This window comes from Helianthus annuus, chromosome 7 (genome assembly GCF_002127325.2).
Source record: "Helianthus annuus cultivar XRQ/B chromosome 7, HanXRQr2.0-SUNRISE, whole genome shotgun sequence".
Classification (NCBI taxonomy): domain Eukaryota; kingdom Viridiplantae; phylum Streptophyta; class Magnoliopsida; order Asterales; family Asteraceae; genus Helianthus; species Helianthus annuus.
This window is the reverse complement of record NC_035439.2, coordinates 101,183,800-101,192,597: the sequence shown is the minus strand read 5'-3', so window position 1 is coordinate 101,192,597 and position 8,798 is coordinate 101,183,800. Positions and strand designations below refer to the sequence as shown.

General features: G+C 36.4%; 2 long non-coding RNA genes across 2 annotated transcripts; both read left to right on the top strand.

Annotated features, from left to right (window-relative positions):
* Nucleotides 1-437: 437 nt before the first annotated feature.
* On the top strand, nucleotides 438-2,117 carry LOC110867448. Its single transcript, XR_002551606.1, has 3 exons — nucleotides 438-523; nucleotides 1,834-1,889; nucleotides 2,012-2,117. It is a non-coding gene; the product is annotated as an uncharacterized LOC110867448 (long non-coding RNA).
* Nucleotides 2,118-4,977: 2,860 nt separating this feature from the next.
* On the top strand, nucleotides 4,978-7,939 carry LOC110867449. The gene is made up of 4 exons (XR_002551607.1): nucleotides 4,978-5,095; nucleotides 6,218-6,301; nucleotides 7,657-7,712; nucleotides 7,835-7,939. It is a non-coding gene; the product is annotated as an uncharacterized LOC110867449 (long non-coding RNA).
* Nucleotides 7,940-8,798: the final 859 nt, after the last annotated feature.

Here is an 8,798-nt window from a genome sequence, read left to right as displayed (position 1 = left end):
TGAATTTAGAAGATTGTGCATAAATTAGTTGTACGTTATGCTTAAAAGATGGTACGCACCCCAATCGTATGATAAAATGTATGTATTGTCGTCTGTATAGTCGATTATGATGTTACGGGTATATAATGATAAGTCGAAAGTTAAACTAAATGAACCGTTGACTTCTAAAAGTCAACCGTGTATAAGAAGGATGGTTAGACGAGTTGTCATAATTGTAAGATTAAGGTAAGTTATATGGAGCGTGTTTGACGAATGTGTGTTTAATGCGATGACATGATGGTTTACATGAGTTTGAAATGATATGAATTTGGTCACATGTATTATGCTTGCTAGAAGTAACTAATGAAAGTCAAATAGGAATTATGCGATCGATATGATCGTTAACATGTACAATTATGTATGCTAATAAGAATGTGATTTCGATGACATGGAAGTATAGGAATCATGTCGAGACGGAATCAAGCACGGAAGGCTAACGGGTCAAGAAGTGGCGAAGAAACAAATATGAATACGGATGCACGAGGTAAGTGATTTCCGTAATCATTTTTAGTTGTTTATGTAAAGTTATTTGCAACTTAATTAAGTATGATAATTGAGGTCAAACAGGAATGAGTTGTATGAAATTGACGAAGTATTAAACGGATCTTAGCTTTGATCCGAGCAAGGTATGTGCGTTAGAGTTGTAGTTAAGTGGTAGGATTGGTTAAATATGCAAGGAAGTCCTTGGTTGTAAAGGATGGAGCAATGTTGACAAAAACGCCCTTGATAGGTATATCGGGTAAACAACCTTAAATGTCTATTGGAAACAAGCTAATTGATTAGAGTAATGTTTTGGTCAAGTATGAAAGCGAAGTATAGGGTTTTGTATGTCATAGTCCACTTAAAGTGCAAATACCCATAACGGGTCAAAAATTAAGCTTTTGAGTGAAAATGGGTTAAAAGGATGCAAGACGTCCGAGAACTCAATCTTTTATGATAAGCGCCAATGAAATTATTAAAGTTCATATGAGATTGAGGTCAAATAAATAGATTATGTTGATAAATGCACGAACGGGTCGAATCATTAGAAAATGATAATATGTCGAATGCATGTAAGATAAGAATTTCCTTAATCCGGAGGTAAGATTTTAAGTTCATATGATAGACTGTGAATTTACAAGCATGTAGGAAGAAACGGGAGGTCAAACGGGTAAACGGTTCAAAAGTTACGCGCGTTTTAGTGCGTTCGGACGACGAAACGAATCTGCAGAAAACAGCAAAAACTAGAGGGCGTCGCCGACGGGTAGGGGGCCGTCGCCGACGGGCAAGGGAAAATCAGTTTTTGTGCTGACGGGTTAATTACCTGTCTACGGGTTTTTGGGCTACGAGTAAATGCAAGGCCCATCGCCGACGGCCCTAGGGGCGTCGGCGACGGCCTCCCCAAGTCTCAAAAGCTAAATTCTTGTTATTTAAGTTGATTTATGTGTCGTAGGCTTCGGTTTGTTATCCGTGGACTACGACGGACTTTCCAAACATGATTTTTTTTACGGTTCCTTAGATGTTTATGGGCTTTAAACCTAAGTCTAAGACCTTTGTAAATATTGTATGTAAAGATGTAGGAAGATATGTACGTATGTAGATGTGTAGGTATGTATGTCTAAAGATATGTATGAGCGTATGCATGTATGTATGTGTAAAGACATGTATGAGTGTATGCACGTATGTAAGGTTGTAAGAAAGGTATGTATGTATGTAGAGGAGTATGTATGCATGTAAGATGGTACGTGTGCATGATTTAAATACGTAGAGTTTTAACGCTACTAATTATGCGTTTGAGGTTGGTATGTAATGCAGGAACGAGAATATCGGATTCTTACGAAATTTAAGCTCTACCTGAAATAAGAGGATGAGTAAGGATAGTTGGATGAACTAATGTTAAATTGTCGAACGTTATTCAATATTTAATTATATGAGTTTAATGTTATATGATGTTGTCGTTGACTAATGACTAAGTTGTATGTGATGCCCACAGGTGCCACACGGACTTCTTCTGCTACTTAGAAAGTGAAGCGGACGTAGATCGAGTCAAGAGCAAGGATTGCACGGATAGATCGGTCATATAATTGAAGTGTATAACGTCTAGAAATGTAAATTTTAGTATAAATGTTGTGAATTCTTTTATAGAACGTTTAACATTTTAGCATTTGGAACCTTCGCGAAAGTAATGTCGTTAATAAGGAAAGAAATTTTAAAGCCCTTTTCCGCTGCGTCATTTTTAAGGTAAAACGTGTTAGGGCGTAACAAGTTGGTATCAGAGCCCTGGTTTGAGAGAATCAATTAGAAGGAGGTAAATACTTGAACTCAAACCGGTATGCTCTTGTGACCAGAACCCGTGCAATCCAAGACTCGATCAAGGCCTAAAGGCAAAAGCAAATGTAAGTACGTATTAGATTATGTAATTGAAGGAAATTAATAGTATGTTATGTGAAGGGTAAGCGCAATTGTTTGGAAGGGATGATCAGTGGATGCGGTCTAGGACCGACATCAAGGCAAGTAATAAGGCGAATTGACCCCAGGTACGTAAACCTAACGTGTGGGCATATGAAATGGTATAACTAAGCAAGTGAAAGAAAATTTTTAGCAAAATATAATAACGACATGATAAATAAGTTTTGAAAAGGTTACACGAGCCGAAACTAAATTCTTCGGACATAAGGTGGCAATTACGCGAAGGCACGAAACTAGTACGTGGAATGTGTACCTGGCCAGTACACAAGAAACGTATGACGTTCGTGAGACCGTGATAATTATTACAGGTATGTCCGATAGAGTTTGGTAGCAGCTAGGCGTGTGGGTGAAATGGATAGTAGGACTCTCGGGGGATTGAGAGTACCTTGTAGGAATGAAAGATGTGAATGCAATGCTTGAATCTGCGAGACGGATTCAAGGAATGAAAGATGTGAATGCAATGCTTGAATCCGCGAGACGGATTCAAGGAATGAAATATGCGAATGCAATGCTTGAGTCCGCGAGACGGATTCAAGGAATGAAAGATACGAATGATGCAAATCCCTTGCGGATTTGGTTATGATAGCGAATGCTATGATAACCCATGCAAGTCGACCGGTTCAAGTCGAACAAGTCGAGTAAGGATAAGGTACCATCCGTTCAGAACGGGTGGTCGTGAATGCAATAACGAATGTATGAAGTTCAATCCGTTAAACGGATAGAACGAAAGATTTATGTTGAAAGCAATTAACCCGATGTGACCGGGTCGTAAGCGGTATGCTTGAATCTCATTATGAGAGTATATGCCATTACCCCTTTAATTGGGTAATCGAATGTGTAAAGGAAATGAAAGTATATGAGCAAATGGAACTAAAATGTTAAGTATTGTAAGCGAAATAAGTATTATGACTAACTTTTAAAACGGGAAGGCAAGTGTTTGCGAGGAAACACTGGAACAGTGAAGCGATGAGATCGTAAGCATGTCTGAATTGAAAAGGAGTACAAACATGTACTTCGATACGTATGTATATATAAATAATAAGAATGATATATTAAGAAATGGCCATGTATTGACCCGTTATGAATAGGTCTAACACACTAATGTCTTGAGAAGGAATTGAGAAAGTATTGATATATAAATGAGGTGATGTGATAAACAACATGTCTGAATGAGATCGAATGAAATGTGTAAATCCCAAATTTTATAATGAGATTGGCAGTAATCATGATGCAATAAAGCTACCTAGGACGGTGAAAGAATGCTCAAGAATGGAAGCTCATGTTACCAGATGGACAAGATCAACCCTGTTAAGATACGGGATCATGAAGGAGCAAGTCAACTCGGGTTGTTAAACGTTGGCTCGTGCCAAATTAGCGAGGTTAGTAACTGGTTTAACTTGTGGATGTTAAATAGAAAGTTACATATTGAATAATACTTCTATGCGAACTAGTGGTATTGAAATTGAAAGCTCGTAACTGTGGAAATTCTGATAGAATATAAGAGACGGCAAGAATCGATAAGAAATGCTAACCTTGATGCTCGGCTTGTTGGCCATGTTCAATTGAACAAGACATTGTAGAAAAGATACGCATGACATAAATAACAATTGTAAGCATGGAAATAATGCTTAGTCTTCATGTTAAGTACAGATAAGTAGGTGTAAGAAGGTTGATTCTGGTTGTAATAATAAGCCTTTGAATGATTGCAGTAGGCGTATGATAATATATCGACCCTTCCTATGAGCTTAAAGCTAATCATAGGTAATGATAGTAATGGAATGTTTAGGATAGCTCACAGTGAACAAAATAAAAGATAGCATATGATGTATGAGTAGTATGAAATAAATTGATTTATTTTGATTAGTAGATGTATGAATGTAATATGGTTAAATAGGAAGCTAGAAACCAGTTGTGACCTTAGGTCTTTACGAGTAATAATTGTATACATTTGGAACAAGTTCAATGAATGAAATGCTAGTGATAGTATGTACTAGAAACTAGCAATATAAAGTAAAAGACACTAATAAGAGCTCTGGACCAGACCCTGATCTCGTGTGATTATGAAAGTAAATTACTAATTTAAGAAGATAAGGACAATGCGTACGATCATAATTATTCATGATTAAGATTTTTGCAAAGACCCCGAATGACTTATGTTGTAATGTGCCCATTGAATGAGTATAATAGAAGGGTAAGAGTAAGAACGAGAAAGGTTTCGGGGACGAAACCTTCTTTAAGGGGGGTAGACTTGTAACACCCCAAAATTCGAATTATTAAATTCGTTACCATGTTAGTAAAATGAGATACAATAACTAAGTTAATAAACTTAGTTAAATGCCTATTAGATAAGCTAAGGGATGAAACTTGTAATAATTATGATGGAATGTATACTAGAGGGACCAAAAACGTTATGTGGGAAACTTGATTTTATAAAACAAAATTAAAACACCACACACACACATAGTGTGCGTATGTGTGTCGATGATCAGGAAGGGAAAAGAGGGTCAAAACCCTAGTTTCTTCAAAATCTTCAAATTGAAAGGCAAGATGAAGCTTTAACTCATAACCGAGCATAGATTAATGATCACCTTCACAAGGGGATCGCAAGGTATGTCTTAAAAGTTAGATTGGTGATTATGCACGAAGTAGGTTATGTTGTAAATCGCAAATTTGTGTGAAATTGAGCATGAGTATGTGTTAGATTCATCATTTGGAACATGGATTATGCATGGTTTAGGTTAATTTGATCTTTAAGGGTGAAACCCGTTTGTTATGGTGAAGATGATGACATGGGTAAATCATCTATGTTTAAATTCTTGCTTAAAATTGATGTATTTTGATTTGTAAGATGGATTCTTAGGAGAGGAATTGAAAGAAATGTGATACTAGTATGTTTGATGTTTATGCATGTATGATTCATGTTGATTAGAAGGAAGAAATTGATGAATTATGTATGAGATTAGAAGGATATGCATGAACTAGTTGTACACTATGCTTACAAGGTAGTACACATATCAAAAGTATGATGAAATTATGAAGAACTTAAGATTAGATCACTTTTAAGTGATTAATAAGTAGTTATGAAGTGGGTTTTAGATGATGTAATGTAAATTGATGATTTACTTATGTTAACAATGTTTGGAATCATACATGTGTGTGAGTGTTTAAAGAAATTGGATAAGAAATGGTGAATTATTGTTAGATGAAGTGAACAAAATGTGATGATAATATGTATGATGTTTAATTTTAAATACCACATGTTGATTAGTAGAAGGATTTGATGAACTATGTTTGAATTTAGAAGATTGTGCATGAATTAGTTGTACGTTATGCTTAAAAGATGGTACGCACCCCAATCGTATGATAAAATGTATGTATTGTCGTCCGTATAGTCGATTATGATGTTACGGGTATATAATGATAAGTCGAAAGTTAAACTAAATGAACCGTTGACTTCTAAAAGTCAACCTGTATAAGAAGGATGGTTAGACGAGTTGTCATAATTGTAAGATTAAGGTAAGTTATATGGAGCGTGTTTGACGAATGTGTGTTTAATGCAATGACATGACGGTTTACATGAGTTTGAAATGATATGAATTTGGTCACATGTATTATGCTTGCTAGAAGTAACTAATGAAAGTCAAATAGGAATTATGCGATCGATATGATCGTTAACATGTACAATTATGTATGCTAATAAGAATGTGATTTCGATGACATGGAAGTATAGGAATCATGTCGAGACGGAATCAAGCACGGAAGGCTAACGGGTCAAGAAGTGGCGAAGAAACAAATATGAATACGGATGCACGAGGTAAGTGATTTCCGTAATCATTTTTAGTTGTTTATGTAAAGTTATTTGCAACTTAATTAAGTATGATAATTGAGGTCAAATAGGAATGAGTTGTATGAAATTGACGAAGTATTAAACGGATCTTAGCTTTGATCCGAGCAAGGTATGTGCGTTAGAGTTGTAGTTAAGTGGTAGGATTGGTTAAATATGCAAGGAAGTCCTTGGTTGTAAAGGATGGAGCAATGTTGACAAAAACGCCCTTGATAGGTATATCGGGTAAACAACCTTAAATGTCTATTGGAAACAAGCTAATTGATTAGAGTAATGTTTTGGTCAAGTATGAAAGCGAAGTATAGGGTTTTGTATGTCATAGTCCACTTAAAGCGCAAATACCCATAACGGGTCAAAAATTAAGCTTTTGAGTGAAAATGGGTTAAAAGGATGCAAGACGTCCGAGAACTCAATCTTTTATGATAAGCGCCAATGAAATTATTAAAGTTCATATGAGATTGAGGTCAAATAAATAGATTATGTTGATAAATGCACGAACGGGTCGAATCATTAGAAAATGATAATATGTCGAATGCATGTAAGATAAGAATTTCCTTAATCTGGAGGTAAGATTTTAAGTTCATATGATAGACTGTGAATTTACAAGCATGTAGGAAGAAACGGGAGGTCAAACGGGTAAACGGTTCAAAAGTTACGCGCGTTTTAGTGCGTTCGGACGACGAAACGAATCTGCAGAAAACAGCAAAAACTAGAGGGCGTCGCCGACGGGTAGGGGGCCGTCGCCGACGGGCAAGGGAAAATCAGTTTTTGTGCTGACGGGTTAATTACCTGTCTACGGGTTTTTGGGCTAGGAGTAAATGCAAGGCCCATCGCCGACGGCCCTAGGGGCGTCGGCGACGGCCTCCCCAAGTCTCAAAAGCTAAATTCTTGTTATTGAAGTTGATTTATGTGTCGTAGGCTTCGGTTTGTTATCCGTGGACTACGACGGACTTTCCAAACATGATTTTTTTTACGGTTCCTTAGATGTTTATGGGCTTTAAACCTAAGTCTAAGACCCTTGTAAATATTGTATGTAAAGATGTAGGAAGATATGTACGTATGTAGATGTGTAGGTATGTATGTCTAAAGATATGTATGAGCGTATGCATGTATGTAAAGATGTAGGAAAGGTATGTACGTATGTGGTTGTGCATGTATGTATGTGTAAAGACATGTATGAGTGTATGCACGTATGTAAGGTTGTAAGAAAGGTATGTATGTATGTAGAGGAGTATGTATGCATGTAAGATGGTACGTGTGCATGATTTAAATACGTAGAGTTTTAACGCTACTAATTATGCGTTTGAGGTTGGTATGTAATGCAGGAACGAGAATATCGGATTCTTACGAAATTTAAGCTCTACCTGAAATAAGAGGATGAGTAAGGATAGTTGGATGAACTAATGTTAAATTGTCGAACGTTATTCAATATTTAATTATATGAGTTTAATGTTATATGATGTTGTCGTTGACTAATGACTAAGTTGTATGTAATGCCCACAGGTGCCACACGGACTTCTTCTGCTACTTAGAAAGTGAAGCGGACGTAGATCGAGTCAAGAGCAAGGATTGCACGGATAGATCGGTCATATAATTGAAGTGTATAACGTCTAGAAATGTAAATTTTAGTATAAATGTTGTGAATTCTTTTATAGAACGTTTAACATTTTAGCATTTGTCGTTAATAAGGAAAGAAATTTTAAAGCCCTTTTCCGCTGCGTCATTTTTAAGGTAAAACGTGTTAGGGCGTAACAAGAATGCAATTAGTTTACCCATTTTATACAAGTCTTCCTACTTGTTGGGTTTAAACTACATTCTAATCCGGTCATCGCTTAATCTAGCGTATTGTACTGTATTTCACTCTTCAAGCTAGGCGGTCTAAGTCTACGACTTAAGTAGGTCCCGTTAGCATTCTAATTGGTTATTATTACCATCATTTCAGACTAGAGCTTTCCAGTAAATGATACCTACACTTATTTAATTTGAATATGGCTGAGTTATTTAAATCTTGCACCTGAATCAAGTTATAGCTCAGGTAAATACTTTTAACTTATTTTCCCTATACGGGCTTAGGGTACGGTAAATTATTACCGCTTGTTCGGGTATGGGATCACTTAGCCGGATTGTGGCTACAAAATATGCATAACCCGTTTTAATCTGTTTTTTATAACTTAAACAATGGGGGTTAACGCGATTGTGTCCTGGATATCCTCGGCTCGTTTATGTTACTAATGGCCACGACCTAAGCATGGGGTGTAGTCATACACCCGACATATGCGAATGCTGAAATATTTTTACCCACAAGTTAGGGATAACTCCTTTGTGGGTTTATAAGTGGTGTGTCGGTTAATCATGTCTCGGTTTGTATATTGGGCCCCATATGTAGTGACAAACATGTAAAATTGTATACAAGATTATAATTGTCCTAAGTTATAAAAGTTTTTCATGTGCCCTGTGAACTTAAATC